This window comes from Heterodontus francisci, chromosome 27 (assembly GCF_036365525.1).
Source record: "Heterodontus francisci isolate sHetFra1 chromosome 27, sHetFra1.hap1, whole genome shotgun sequence".
Taxonomy (NCBI): Eukaryota; Metazoa; Chordata; class Chondrichthyes; order Heterodontiformes; family Heterodontidae; genus Heterodontus; species Heterodontus francisci.
The window spans coordinates 63,009,135-63,024,659 of NC_090397.1; the positions used below are offsets into that span (position 1 = coordinate 63,009,135).

The 15,525-nt window shown below is 44.5% G+C and overlaps 1 protein-coding gene across 13 annotated transcripts in view; it reads right to left on the minus strand.

Moving 5' to 3' along the window:
• The window catches only part of celf2 (cugbp, Elav-like family member 2), a 567,676-nt gene that overhangs the window by 99,164 nt on the left and 452,987 nt on the right, over positions 1-15,525 (minus strand). The window contains exon 1 of one of the 13 annotated variants that reach the window (XM_068059501.1): positions 9,903-10,066. The exons of the other annotated variants lie outside the window; for them this stretch is intronic. The gene's annotated coding sequence lies outside the window, so the exon portion shown is untranslated. Of the gene's footprint in view, positions 1-9,902; positions 10,067-15,525 lie in introns of those variants that run through there. 13 annotated transcript variants of the gene reach the window in all.

Genomic DNA, 15,525 nt, shown 5'->3' on the forward strand with positions numbered 1-15,525 from the left:
CGTATCCAAAACGGTATACGTATTATTGAGGGGAACGGCCACAGGGGATCCCTGCACTGTGCACCTATTCCCTTTCCCTCCCCTGACGGTCACCCAGCTACCTTTATCCTGTAACTTCGGTGTCACTACTTCCCTATAGCTGCTCGCTATCACCCCCTCAGCATTCTGAATGATCCGAAGTTCATCCAGCTCCAGCTCCCTAATGCGGTCTGCGAGGAGCTGGAGTTGGGTGCACTTTTCACAGGTGAAGTCAGCAGGGACACAAGTGGTGACCCTTACCTCCCACATCCTGCAAGAGGAGCATGCAACTGCCCTAGCTTCCATACCCTCCGCACTAAATTGACAACAGAGATTTAAAAAAAAAAGAAAACCTTACCTTACCAAACCCTCCACACAAGAGTCCTTTTTTTTTGGTTAGAGGAGGAGGATGGGTGGGAGACACTACACGTGTAGTGTTTCGGTTTTAGCCACTGCCCGATTATATAGGTTTACTTACCCAGCAGTCCCCTTGTCCGCCGAAACAAAATGTAAGTTATTTTAAACTGAAACTCACCTTCCCAGCTGACACCTCGCTCGCACTATCGCTGCTTCAGAAAAAGCTGCTGCAACAAAAGGTAAGTAAGTAATGCCACTTGATTGGTAGCCCAGAGGCCCAGGATAATGCTCTGGAGATGTGGGTTCGAATCCCACCACAGCAGATGGTGAAATTTGAATTCAATTAATAAATCTGGAATTAAAAAGCTAGTATAGTGTGACCATGGAGCCATTGTCGATTGTTGTAAAAACCTATCTGGTTCGCTAATGTCCTTTAGGGAAGGAAATCTGCCGTCCTTACCTGGTCTGGCCTACATGTGACTCCAGATCCACAGCAATGTGGTTGACGGTTAAAAAAATGCCCTCTGTAATGGCCACTCAGTTCAAGGGCAATTAAGGATGGGCAACAAATGCTGGCCGAGCCAGCGACGCCCACATCCCATGAATGAATTTTTAAAAAAAGATATGTGGGCATGAGTGCAGGGTGGGGGTGTTGAAATGGCCAGCAACTAGAAGCTCGGAGTCATGATTTCAGACTGAGCGGAGGCTTTCTGGAAAGTGGTGACCTAACCTGCGTTTGGTCTCCCCAATGTAGAGAAGACCACGTTGTGAGCAGTGAATACAGTATACTAAATTGAAAGAAGTGCAAGTAAATCGCTGCTTCACCTGAAAGGAGTGTTTGGGGCCTTGGACAGTAAGAAGTGAAGAGGTAAATGGGAAGGTAGTACACCTCCTGCGATTGCAGGGGAAGGTGCCGTGGGAAGGGGACAAGGTGGTGGGGATACTGGAGGAGTGGATCAGGATGTCGCAGAGGGAACGATTCCTTTGGAATGCTGACAGGGGAAGGGAGGGGAAGATGCACTTGGTAGTGGCATCACGCTGGATGTGGTGGAAATGGCTGAGGATGATCCTTTGGATGTGGAGACTGGTGGGGTGGAAAGTGAGGACAAGGGGAACTCTGTCACTATTCTGGGAGAGAGGGGAACGGGTGAGGGTAGAGGTGTGGGAAATGGGTTGAGGGCCCTATCAACCACAGTGGGGGGGGGGGGGGGGGGGGGAGAAATCCTTGGTTGAGGAAAAAGGAAGACATATCAGAAGCACTGTCGTGGAAGATTGTATCATTAGAGCTGATGCGACTGAGATGGAGAAACTGGGAGAATGGAATTGAGTCCTTACAGGAGGCAGGGTGTGAAGAGGTGTAGTTGAGGTAGCTGTGGAAGTCGGTGGGCTTATAATGAATATTAGTAGACAGTCTATCCGCAGAGATGGAGACAGAGAAGTCGAGGAAGGGAAGGGAAGTGTCAGAGATGGACTATGTAAAGGTGGGAGAAGGGTGGAAATTGGAAGCAAAGTTGATAAAGTTTTCCAGTTCGGGGCGGGAGCAGGAAACGACACCGATACAGTCATCAATGTACCGGAAAGAGAGTTGGGGGAGGGGGCCTGAGTAGGACTGGAACAAAGAATGTTCGACATATCCCACAGAAAGACAGGCATAACTAGGACCCATGTGGGTACCCATAGCAACACCTTTTATTTGAAGGAAGCGAGTGGAGTTGAAGGAGAAGTTGTTCGACGTGAGAACAAGTTCAGCCAGGTGGAGGAGGGTGGTGGTGGATGGGGACTGGTTGGGCCTCTGTTAAAGGAAGAAGCGGAGAGCCCCTCAAACCGTCCTGGTGGGGGATGGAGGTGTAGAGAGATTGGACATCCATAGTGAAGAGGAGGCGGTTGGGGTCAGGAAACTGGAAATTGTCAAAATGACATAGGGCGTCAGAAGAGTCACGGATATAAGTGGGAAGAGACTGGACCAGCGGAGAAAAGATAGAGTCAAGATAGGAAGAAATAAGCTCATTAGAGTTTAATCAGGTATAGAAAGAGAAATGAAGTGGGAAAGAATGATTGGACTAAGAGAGGGAAAAAGTGAGAAAGGAAAAGAAAGAAAAATGTAAATTTAAAATTTTCAAGCTGTGTAACAACAATTTACTACGTGCGGGAATGAGATGCCAAGGTTTAAATTATTCCCTTTCTGGGGCAGAAAGGTTGAGTGACAATGCAGGAAGATAAATCATCTTGTTAAAAAGATACTTATGCTGTTAAGTACAAGCCCTGACCTTCCGCTGCGAGTTTAATTGGCAATTTATGTGCAAATGGTGCAATTTCTTAAAATTCATGGGGAGATTAAGGGAACGCTAATGGCAGTGACGCAAGTCATATAGCAACTTGTGGTAATTCACGGGGGATCTCTTCCTCACTACAAGCAACTGGACGATTGAAACATGAATATTGGCATGCGCATTTAACTCACCATTATTTTGGCACAAATTCTGGCCCAATATGTGGGATGTTAAGGGAGACAAAATCTACAGCCTACTTTTAAAAGACACTAAGGACCTGTGTCACAGGGGACATCTCTGGGCAGTTAGTTTATGTGGACTAAATATGAACCAAAGCCACAAATACTACGTTTTCAAAGGCAATGTAATCTCATAACCAAGATTATCCAGCTGGTTTCTATTGTGTAGATACTGAGCGTTGTTTGAATTGAAGGCCCCATAGTGATATTCAAAAAGGAGTAGGGAGTTCTCTCACTGACCTTGCTCATTTTCATCCCTCAACCAATGCTAGCTACTAAAGACAGATTAATTTGTCATTCATCTCACTGCTGTCGATAGGACACTGCGAGGACAATCTGGCTATCGTATTTGCCCACATGACAACAGTTGAAACAACAATTCAAAGTACTTCATTGCATTTGAAGCACTTTAGAGATGTTAATGAGCAACGCGATAAGGCTTTACATAAATACAAGTATTATTATGATAATGAATTTCAGCTAGTCTTCCAGTTTATAAGTAAATACATAAAAGAAAAATGCAGCATAACAAAGACTTGGAAAAAAATTTCAATTACAATTTAAAGTGCCGTTTCACAGCAGACAGGATGGGATGGTCTTCAATCTACAGGTAGGTGGTGAGGTTAAATAATTGACATAGTGAACTTGATTTACGCATGTCATAATGGGTCGTCACCTGACAGGATTTGAGGCCTCTCTGTAAATCGTAAGATTCACATCTGCACAGAATTAACAGCATACTTTTGCATTACATTTTGATATGGTTTTAAAGGGAATTTAAGTGCAGCCATAGGAAATAATCTCATCCCCCAGCTCCCCAACAATGTCATGCCAGCCAGTACTACCACATGGCCTTTAAACATCTCCCTGTGCAGTGCCCAAAATTATCGAGTTCAAGAAAGCCCAGGAACAACAGCAATAACTGCTATTTACACAAACAAAGAAAGCACTTTATAGCCAATGAAATACTTTGAACGTTTAGTCACTGTTGTAATATAGGAAATGTAACAGCCATTTGCACACAGCAAAGTCCCACAAACAGCAATATGATCATGACCAGACCATCTGCTTTAGTCATGTTGATTGAAGGATAAATGTTGACCAGGCCTCATACCCTGGGGAAAACTCCCAAACTCCTCTTCAAATAATGCCATAGGTTCTTTTCCGTCCACCTGAGGGGGCAGAGAAGGCCTCAGTTTCATGTCTAATCCAAAAGACACTATTTCTGTGCAGCACTCCCTCAGTACTGCACTGGAGTGTCAGTCTAGCTTTAGTGTTCCCAGCTCTGGTGTGGGATTTGAACTCATGACCTCCCGAACTAGAGGTGAGAGTGCAACCACTAGTTGACACTTTTAATGTTGCCAAAACATCCAACTGCAAGACAAAAGCACTGCTAATTTGTTTAATAACGAATAGGAAATTTTTGTCTCATATCTGGTTACTATTCACAGGCCTGACTACTGGCTTTGCCTTGTATCATAGACAAACATGTTTCTATATTATGTATCTTTTCATTTAAGTGCGAGCTGGGTCAGGACAAGAGCATTTTTAAATCTCTACAATGGTGGCTGTAGCCAATACACAGTTCTGTCTGGAGATGGTATACATTACCGGCACAGAAAGTGTCTGCTGTGTACATGACATTCAGTGGATGTTGACGCCTTCTTCACAAAGAATGGCATGCCAGGTGTCAAATTCCAATTAGTTCTGTCTGAAGCCTGATGTGTTAAACGTCTCTCCAGATGACAGGGGGAATTACTTTTCTCACTGCCCTTTTCTCTGGCATGATAGAAATAATCATATTGATTACCAATCTCTTAAGAATGAATGTGGAATATCCGGTTATAAAATATCTGGTTTGATTGACGGCTGTGTGCTCAGAGGCCTCTCAAACGGGTTAATTTTGTCATATCTATAGTTTACTTATTTCAGCTGTTAAACGCTATGGTTAGGGCTGAGATGGAACAGAAGCAATCATATACATCCAAGATTCAGTTAAAGAATGCTGGAGAATGTTTCGAAAAATTTCAAAGCACTTTGTTTTTGATTTCAGAAAACTGCTTAAAGTATTAGTAAGCACAGTGTTGCTGTTTTATTTCAGCAATGTATAAATTTATGTCTTATAATAAGTATAATCTGCAGCTTAGCCTGAAATATATGGCATGGTGATGTGGTGTCTTTTCACTCAATGGGGTGGGGGGGGGGGGGGGGGTCTAAAATATACAGTGAGTATTCTGAGCTACATCTGGTCTATAACTCTCAGGTCAACAGCAGATTCTTAACCCTGAAGCACGCTATCCCAGTCACGTCACATGGAAGGTTAATCTTTGGTTCGTAGAAGGCACAGGAAATTGTCCTTTGCAGTGAGCATGAATAACGAGAACAAATATGTTGAAAAATAAACTACCTTGTGCAGCTCACTGATCGCAAATTGGAGTGGTCACAGCCACCAGGATAGGATTGGTGGCTTCCTTATTCTCAACAGAAATCTGTGGTATCTGGGAACTTTGTGTGAGTTGCCACTCATGTCTGAGCAGCTGTGACTGATGGTAAATCTTAATAAGAAGGGATTAAGTGGTATTGAATTCTGTGGAACAGCTCAGAACCAAATATTACTTCTTTCCCATGTGAGCAAAGGACCAGGTAAGATACTTAGCTCAGGAGTCCATATGAAACTTGCTTTTATGTCATCAAATCTGGGCCAATTCACAAAGCTTTCTTCCCCACTTCTTTCCTGCCCCCAGCTTTCTCTCCGCCTTTCCCAAAAGTGTTTACGCAAACGGTCACTCAATCAACAATCATCGTCTCGTCCAGTGTTGTTCAATACTAGCCACGTGTTGCAAATTGGGAGTCCGAATGCAGATAACTGCTTTACTGATTAGAAAAAAATTCAAATAATAGACACTGTCGTTGGGACTGCAATTTCAATACCCATGGTGCATGCACGTGCACTTTAACCTTTTTGTCCTTTTGTTGGTAAAATGGTAACCAAGATATGTGTGTTTTTTTTTCAAAAACAAATGAGTGCTTCATTTCCTTTGTTACTGAATGGTGGAAGATGTTTAAATTTACACATCAAGTACATTCACCTGTATTGCAGGCCAACATCCTGTGCCCAAGGATGCCTGAAAGGCACCCAATGTGATAGTGGGTCTGGCAATTTTGCAGCTGTCCATGGTACCTGCCTAAAACAGGTGTTAGGTCCCCTACACATGTCATGCCCTTCTGAGATTGAGTTTGGGGCTAAGGAACAATACTGGGGCAGAGTAGGTTCCCTGTACTCTGTATCTAAGCATGCTATATTTGGTCTGGGAGTGCATGATGCTGGGCCTAGAGTCTGGATCAGTGTCATTTGATACTGTGGGTGAGTAATGGGATACCTCCCACATTAAATTAACACTGATCAAGAAACCTAGCAACACGTCCCCTAAATCGGAAGGCGTTCCATTCTCCAGCTCTAACAACCCTCATCTTGAACACACAATTCACCAAGATAGAAAGGTAATTCTGTTGCAGAAGCATCCATTCTGGATGCTGCTGTAGTATGGAGATAGTGCAGAATCTTCTAGATATTTTCTGCTCCCACCATTGAAAACAGTCCCCGTTTCAAGCAGGGTGGAAGTTCCAGTTAAGGCTGTGTCGCTGCAAGTGATAAAGAACACATTCCCACAAGCAATTAAAAACAGTTTTAGCAACAAATTTTTCATCAGTGGGTAACATATACACTGGTCAGAGATAATTCATCTATCACATCCAGATGACTAATGCAATTCCTTCATAAGCGACAGAGGAGGGAATCCTGCTGTTTGATTAGCACGGGCATTATTCAAAGCTCCTTGAATTCTAAGCTAATATACACCTGACTCACACTGTGATACCAAGATAGTGCTTCATTTAGCCAGAGACATGTTGTGTTAATTTGAACTGCAAACACAACGCTCGATTCCTCGTTTAAAGCTCATTTCTTTTTGGTGGCTGCTTTTCATGGACTGGATTTCAAATGATTAAATAAATCTTCCCAGCATTCTCGTTGAAGTGCACTGCATCCTAATTAAGTTGTTTTACTTGGTAATTTTAAACAAATTAAATTTTGGGCATGAGGCAGGAACCATCAGTGAGAGAGTTCTGAGCTATTCAGCTCAGAGGCAGAACTCACTCCTTAGCCAAGCCTCGTTTTACTTTTTCTCAAATGCGACTAGTCTGTGATATGAGTAAATGAGTGCCTGAAACCTATAGTCACTGGTGAACTCTTCGGTTTGTTTTAGCTATTGGCAGAACATGGTGAACCTCCTGCCAACTGAAAAAGAGTAGGAGAAAGAGAAAGAGGGAGACAATGATGTGTGTGTGTTTGTGTGAGAGCGTGAGAGAGAGAGAGTGTGAGTGAGAGTGAGAGCGCACACGTGCAAGAGAGCAATGGAGGGTTTGGCTGAGAAATAACAGAAAGGTAAAGGAGGCAGCAACAGAAGAATAAAACAACAAAACTGAACCAGTCGGAACTGCAGATGAAGAACAAGAAATTGAGAGCAGAATGAGTAAGAGAAAGCCAGACAGGTGTAAAGAAAAAAAACACATGGAAAGAGGGAGGGATAAAGAGACTGTGTGACATGAGAAAGGCAAGCAAACAGACACCCACACATAAATAGCCAGGAGGAGAAACAGAACAAAGACATCTGATTATTTTTGGGTTACACGAGCTTTCAAACCAAGCAACTGTGAAATTCCCAACAGGAAAAGTACATTCTCTCAGAAAGGGCTTGCCCAACTCACTGCCATTTTAAATTCTTGTCCATACATATATAACACAAATTTTCAATGTAAACGTGTCACGCTCTATTTATACCCTCAGGCCAGGGTGGTTCCGCTTCACTATGCGTTGAGCTCACCAATTTCCATCGAGGGGGCAGTGGGGATCCTAAAATTCATCTCAGTGTCCTGTTCGAGGGAGGGGAAAATTAGCAAGCTTTCCCAGTCCTGATGAGTGTCCAACGGCCTCTGTTGGGAATACGTATTTGTGTTTTGTCAATTGAAGACAGGATTCCTCCCGCAATCAAACAGCCTGCTGAGGTGTGGAAATCTATTCCTGGAGTAAGCCAGTGCCTTCAGACAGGTGGGGGAGGAGGATTAAAGTGGGAAAGATATTCAAAAAAGCTGCATATAGTGACACCACTATTCCCAAACAGAATGGAGATGCCTGGAGACCGCACTGTATTTAGTGACTGGGATTGATTTTATGTAAATAATTTGTTTTATGGAACTATCCTCCACTCTCTGCATTTTGCTGGAGAAATAATCCTGCTTTTATCGGGAGACTTTGCTGTAGTTTCGGTCGTGAGTTACGTTTGCTGTAAAGTTCCACTCTGCCCTACCTCCAACTCATTGGCTGACAGAGTGGTGTCAAGACTCACTCGATTCAAAATACAATGGGAACATGCAGTTCATTGGCACACTTGGAAGATGTTGGCTTTGAGAAGAAAGAATTGCAATTTATATAGTGTCTTCCATGACCCCAGGATATTCCAAAACGCTTTACAGTAAATGACACAGTTTTTGAAGTGCAATCACTGTTGTAGGCATCGTGGCAGCCAATTTGTGCAGAGTAAGTTCCCACAAACAGCAATGTGATAATGACCAAATAATCTGTTTTATAGATGTTGGTGAGGGATAAATACTGGCCAGAACACCACGGATAACTCTCCTGCTCTTCTTCAAAACAGTGCCATGGGAACTTTTACATTCACCTGAAAGGGTAGATGAGGCTTTTATTCAACATGTCATCTGAAAGGCAGCACCTCTGACAATGCAGGACTCCCTCAGTGCTGCGCTGGAGTGTAGCCTAGATTTTGCACTCAAGTTTTTTGGACTTTGGGACTTGAACTCCTGATTCAGAGGCGAGGGTGCTATCTACTGAGCTATGACAACCAGGGGAGTGACAGCAAGTTAGCATGGTCAGTCTGCACTGTACATATGGGACACGTACCACATCAAAGCACTCAATTGCACTGTGGGCATCACTGATAGGACTTGACTCCATATTGATTAGATTTCAGTTAAATATTGCTGGAAAATAGTGTGGTGTCTTTGCCCTGTATAACATGGAGCTGAAAGGACTAAGTGGCTGAGACAGTATGTATTAGTGCTTGGTAAATGATTGCATTACGATAATAAATGTCGGTTTGGTTCAGTGGGCTCACCTCCGACTCAGAAGGTCTTGGATTCAAGCCCACATTCCTGGAATGGAGCACTTAATCTGGTCTGATATCCAGTGCAGTGCTGAGGGAGTTTCAGCAACAACAATAAAGAACAACATTATGCGGCACCTTTCATGTATTAAAATGCTACATGGCATTTCACGCAGATGCTGGGCAAATTAGGCGAGTTGACAAAGAGCGGTTTGTTTTCAGGGGACTTTTGAAGATTAAAATCAACTAACTAATAACACAGTTTCTCTCCCAACTAAAGTGACCCAACTCCATGTCACATAATCTATTAGGCTATTGATATTTTCAGTTTCTCTGGCCCACTGCAAATCCTTCAGAATTATCATCACGTAAAATTTGCAAATCGTCTCATTTCCTTTCATGTACTTGTACATTTTATTTTATAAACTCATAAAACCAATCACAGAAATTAAAGCTACCCCTCCTTCACTGAAAGCCCTGCCATAAATGCCAACATTACCAGCCTGCACATGGGGGTGAATGGCTCAGCTCTAACAACCAGAAGACGAAGAGGCACCAGGAGGTTTGTTAAAGTTCACGTGTCTCTAAGGCAAAGCACTTCTCTCTGTTACTCAGGAACTATTAGTTTATAAAGAAAAATTAAAATATGCCTTCTTTTATTTTACAATCAGCCTTAAATCTGCTTATTAGAATTATATGTAAAGGCTTAATATATATTTTTATTTCTGGTTTGAATTGTAACTTTAAAAAAAAATGAAGTTCTCACAAATTTCCTCCCTGCTTTCTACATGGCATTGACTCCTCACTCGGGTGCAAAGGGGCTGTTCGCTGTCCAGTACCTCATCCAAGTGGTCTTGACGGCTGGCTATTTAACAGCAGGTGGCATCATAGTAAGGCTCAATCCTTTCCACTGAAGCCAGTGGATAACATGTAATCACTCCACTGTCGCCCTTTTCTGCCCCCAAAGTCAAACTTTCAGTCCACGTGACTGTGTTGTCCAGGAGAGCATCACTGGATCGTGATCAGCATCGAGAACTCTGGCTAATCCCCAATCCAAGGGCGTTGAACCATTTGTAGGGGCCCTTATTGGCTGAAATCAGCTGACTTGACTAGTCTGAGGATTGAACTTAGCACCTAACCAGTCAGCTACACATTGCGGGAGATCATTTATATTTTACTTACATAGAAATATCAATCACCTATGACTCAGTGGGACTACGCATCTCCTGCTGTGGTTTTAAGTCACAGACACTAAGAAATCCCAAGGCTCAATGCCCAGCCTGTGCTGTGTTAACTGATCCCAGCTCCTTACAGAGAGGCGGAATTGGCTAGTTTTCCCACTGCTGATTACTATCCAGTGACCCCTACTGGAAAAAGCTTGTGAAGCAGGAGCAGGAACAGCTGTTTACACTACTCCATGATGGATTATCTTGCTGACACTGACCATTAAGGCACTGGTGAGGAAGAGTCACCTAAAAGGGATACTAGCGGGGCACTGCCACCTGTGTAACCATGTCCCACCGTGAGTAAGTGTCTGTGGGAGAGGAGAATAGAAAAACAGCAGGAGTAAAAGAAAAACAAAAAACCCACACCACAAAATGCTAAGTTGGAAAATTCTGTGACCTCAAAGATTTAATCAGCCCCACATGATCAGCTGGAATGTTCAACTTGTTTCAATACATAATTTAGAAAATAAACCACAAGCATGCATAATGTGTCCACTGGGCATTTCGGTTCAATTATATACAATTTAAAAGAACACAGAAAACTCTTTGAACACTCTCCACGGTTCTGGATTCAACTCAGCCTCAACCAAAAGAACTCAAGTGTTCCAGGATTATACAGTACTGAACCTGCAAGAATCAGCACACCAATTTAATCCTTTGATGCAAGTCTTAGGAGGGGTTGGGAAATTATTATTATTCATTCATGGTATATGGGTGTCGCTGGCTAGGCCAGCATTTATTGCCCACCCCTAATTGCCCTTGAGAAGGTGGCAGTGAGCTGCCTTCTTGAACTGCTGCAGTCCATGTGTGGTAGGTACACCTTCCGTATTGTTAGAAAGGGAGTTCCAGGATTTTGACCCAGTGACAGTGAAGGAATGGCGATATAGTTCCAAGCCAGGATGGTGTGTGGCTTGGAGGGGAACTTGCAGGTGGTGGTATTCCCATGTATCTGCTGTCCTTGTCCTTCTAGGTGGTAGAGGTCGCGGGTTTGGAAGGTGCTGTCAAAAGAGCCTTGGTGAACTGCTGCAGTGCATCTTGTAGATAGTACACACTGCTGCCACTGTGTGTCGTGGTAGAGGGAGTGAATGTTGAAGGTGGTGGATGGGGTGCCAATCAAGTGGGCTGCTTTGTCCTGGATGGTTCGAGCTTCTTGAATGTTGTTGGAGCTGCACCTATTCAGGCAAGTGGAAAGTATTCCAGCACACTCTTGGCTTGTGCCTTATAGATGGCAGACAGGCACTGGTGAGACAGGAGGTGAGTTACTCGCCACAGAATTCCCAACCTTGAACCTGCTGTTGTAGCCACAGTATTTATGTGGTTGCTCCAGTTCAATTTCTGGTCAATGGTGACCCCCCCCCAGGATGTTGATAGAGGGGGATTCAGCAATGTTAATGCCAGTAAACACCAAAGGGAGTTGGTTAGATTCTCTCTTGTTGGAGATGGTCATTGCCTGGCACTTGTGTGGCACAAGTGTTACTTGCCACTTATCAGCCCAAGCCTGGATGCTGTCCAGGTCTTGCTGCATATGGACACAGGCTGCTTCAGTATCTGAGGAGTTACGAATGGTACTGAATATTGTGCAAACAGCAGCGAAGATCCCCACTTCTGATGAAGGTCATTGATGAAGTAGCTGAAGATGGTTGGGCCTTGGACGCTACCCTGAGGAATTCATGCAGTGATGCCCTGGGATGGAAAAAATTGACCTCCAACAACCACAACCATCTTCCTCTGTGCTAGATATGACTCCAACCAGCAGAGAGTTTTCCCCCGATACCCACTGACTCCAGATTTTCTAGGGCTCCTAGATACCATACTTGGTTAAATGCTGCCTTGATGACAAGGGCAATCACTCTCACCTCATCTCTGGAGTTCAGCTCTTTTGTCCACGTTTGGACCAAGGCTGTAATGAGGTCAGGAGCTGGGTTTAACCAGGGCCACTCATCTGAGCGTCAGTGAGCAGGTTATTGCTAAGCACGTGCCGCTTGATAGCACAATTGACGACTTCTTCCATCACTTTGCTGACGATTGAGAGTAGACTGATGGGGCAGTAATTGGCCGGGTTGAATTTGTCCTACTTTTTGTGCACAGGACGAACCTTGGCGATTTTCCACATTGCCGGGTAGATGCCAGTGTTGTAGCTGTACTGGAACAGCTTGGCTAGGGGTGCGGCTAGTTCTGAAGCACAAGTCTTCAGTACTATTGCCGGAATGTTGTCAGGGCCCCTAGCCTTTGCAGTATCCAGTGCCTTCAGGCACTTTTTGATATCACGTACCATGAACCAGATTAGCTGAAGACTGGCATCTGTGAAGCTAGGGACCTCGGGAGGACACCGAGGTGGATTATCCGCTCGGCACTTCTGGCTGAAGATGGTCACAAATGCTTCAGTCTTGTCTTTTGCATAATACAATGAAAACCCTGTTTTATTCTTTGTGAAGAACTGCCCGATTGTAATTTTATGTACTGCTTTTCCAGGATAAGACAATACTCAGCTCTGCCTGCAAATCCATCAGAATTACCATAACTTAAAAACCTTAGATGGTCTCATTATTAATTGAGGTTGAGTTGAATCCAGAACCGTGGAGAATATTCAAAGAGGTTTCTACTTTCTTTTAAATAGTATATAATTGAACAGTGGGTGCATAATGCATGCTTGAGGTTTATCTTCTAAATTATGTATTGGAACACGTTGAACATTACAAGTTTTTCCACCTGTTGCAGTCTGAATTAGTGCCATTTTGAAAGCCGGCACGGTAGCAGTCGTTTTTTGGATGGTCCTATTTCAAATGCTGTTCAACGCAATCGTGAGTCAGGTCATAGCTCCATCACTGCATGTACTACCAGATCCACCCAAGATCCAGCACGGTTTTGAACTGCGCAAATGGTGGCAGCTCCAATTAAACAAGGCCAAATATGATTCCTACTATCACAATAGTATCAGTTTTATGTTAATCAAGACAGAACCTTCTCAAACTCATTCATAAATAATCTGCCCTCTCTACCACGCCTAATGGAGCAGTTTCATTGTTGCTGAGCAGTCTGGGTAAACACGACCTCCATTAGTACAGAACCAAGTCTCTCTCAACCTGGAGAGATAGCAGGAGACAGATGAGGTAAACAAAAGAATGCAATAGGAAAAATAAAAATGGAGGAGTGGGAAAATAAAATATAATAACTACTTTATATGTTGGATGGTTTCTCTCAACATGCGTTAATAATATAGAATGTCACAGCATGGAAACCGGCCAATTAGCCCATCAAATCTGTGCTAGTATTTTTCACCACATGAGCCACTGAGTAGATTCACACACTCCGGGCCAATCCTCATACTATTTGCAGAAGGGTATAAATTCCGCAAGCTGTCCACCCGTTGCGTAACGATTGTTTTTCTAACAGTCCCATTAAAACCTTTTGTGATTATTTTAAACTTGTGGCCTTTTACCATTCACTTCACTGGCCGCGGAGGCTGTCTGGTAAGACCGGGCAGCCTCCATGCAGGCTGTGGGGTGGGAACCCTCATGATCGGGCACCCTCTGCCCCATTGAGGGCACCCCCGGCAGTACAAGCCACCCCCACTGGAGCACCTCCTCCAGCCCTCTTGACCAAAACCCACCCCTATGCCAGGGCCCAGTCGATTGTCCCCAGCGATGCTTGAAACCCTTCTCAGCTGTTTCAGGCCGGCGTCCATGCTGGTTCCTCTTGCTGGGTACAGTCCCAGTAGTGGCCACTGCTCCGGGTGGCACTGCTGGGACTGAAGAGCTGCTGGCCCACTGTTTGGCTGGCCACTCCTGCCTCAGAGGGGCGGAAGTCCCAACCAAGGCCAAATTAGCGCCTGGGCCAAGCAATTTCAGCCGGCGGGTGAGGCCTCTATGACATAAATTTCCGGCCAATATATCGCTAGTACCTCATCATATCTCACTGATAAACTTAAAGGCCTCTTTCAAGTCAGTGCATAACAACACTAGTGAAAAATGTCCTAATTTCTCAAGTTTCCACTCCATTATTGTATTCCTCATTCCTGGCAACATCCTACTGAATATATGCGGCATTTTCTAACAGTCTTTATATCCTTCTGAGAATCTTCTTTGGCCTCCTTGTCTCGGGAGACAATGGGTAAGCGCCTGGAGGTGGTCAGTGATTTGTGGAGCAGCGCCTGGAGTGGCTATAAAGGCCAATTCTAGAGCGACAGACTCTTCCACAGGTGCTGCAGATAAAATTGGTTGTCGGGGCTGTTACACAGTTGATTCTCCCCTTGTGCTTCTGTCTTTTTTCCTGCCAACTGCTAAGTCTCTTCGACTTGCCACACTTTAGCCCCGTCTTTATGGCTACCCGCCAGCTCTGGTGATCACTGGCAACTGACTCCCACGACTTGTGATCAATGTCACAGGATTTCATGTCGCGTTTGCAGACATCTTTAAAGCGGAGACATGGACGGCCGGTGGGTCTTATACCAGTGACGAGCTCGCTGTACAATGTGTCCTTTGGGATCCTGCCATCTTCCATGCGGCTTACATGGCCAAGCCATCTCAAGTGCCGCTGGCTCAGTATATGCTGGGGATGTTGGCCGACTCGAGGACTTCTGCGTTGGAGATACGGTCCTGCCACCTGATGCCAAGGATTCTCCGGAGGCAGGGAAGATGAAATGAATTGAGACGTCGCTCTTGGCTGACATACGTTGTCCAGGCCTCACTGCCGTAGAGCAAGGTACTGAGGACACAGACTTGATACACTCGGACTTTTGTGTTATCTGAGAATAGGGCGGCACAGTGGCGCAGTGGTTAGCACCGCCGCCTCACAGCTCCAGCGACCCGGGTTCAATTCTGGGCACTGCCTGTGTGGAGTTTGCAAGTTCTCCCTGTGTCTGCGTGGGTTTCCTCCGGGTGCTCCGGTTTCCTCCCACAAGCCAAAAGACTTGCAGGTTGGTAGGTAAATTGGCCATTATAAATTGCCCCTAGTATAGGTAGGTGGTAGGGAAATATAGGGACAGGTGGGGATGTGGTAGGAATATGGGATTAGTGTAGGATTAGTATAAATGGGTGGTTGATGGTCGGCACAGACTCGGTGGGCCGAAGGGCCTGTTTCAGTGCTGTATCTCTAAACTAAAACTAAAGAGTGACTTAAACTACATATGATACTAATTTGAAGTTTTGCATTACCTTCTTGTTCCTATATTCAATACCTCTGGAATCAAAAACAAGGAATCAATTTTGCCCTTTTAATGGCCCTAATGATGCCACCT